The sequence below is a fragment of the Odontomachus brunneus genome, unplaced genomic scaffold (assembly GCF_010583005.1).
Source record: "Odontomachus brunneus isolate Ranch 3 - 2012 unplaced genomic scaffold, Obru_v1 Obru_scaffold_280, whole genome shotgun sequence".
NCBI lineage: Eukaryota > Metazoa > Arthropoda > Insecta > Hymenoptera > Formicidae > Odontomachus > Odontomachus brunneus.
Window position 1 is genome coordinate 39562 of NW_022639730.1, and position 532 is coordinate 40093.

Here is a 532-nt window from a genome sequence, read left to right on the forward strand (position 1 = left end):
CACCCCCCCTCGGAGGACCTGAGTTAGAACCCCTATATAATACCTACTCTTATTGCATTTTCTAATAAATGAATTTATTTAAACGGGTGTATATCAGTTGGACACGGGGCAATTGGACACAGTCCAATCACAAGTCGCTATTCCAAGGGTCCCTACAAATGTCTCTAATCACACGGTGCTGTGATTGGCTGTGTCCAAATGCACCGTGTCCAAGTGCACCGCTCCCTATTTAAACAATGTACTATGTTATACGTCGCAATTTTTATTCATACATTATTTATATTAACATACAATGTATATAACTACTTTTTTACACTCTATATCTGTTTTGTAAAGTATGCATAATCATATTCCTTTTATGGACACCAGTAGCAGCTTGCCTTTCGTTCCTATTGCAAACTTGCATTGTAACATCTATTGCTGATGGCACTGATATTATCGTAAGTTCGTCTCCACGTAGTACACATATATTGTGGATAACACAACATGCTACTATATACTGCGACGGTTTTTCTTATTATTACTCGTAGCA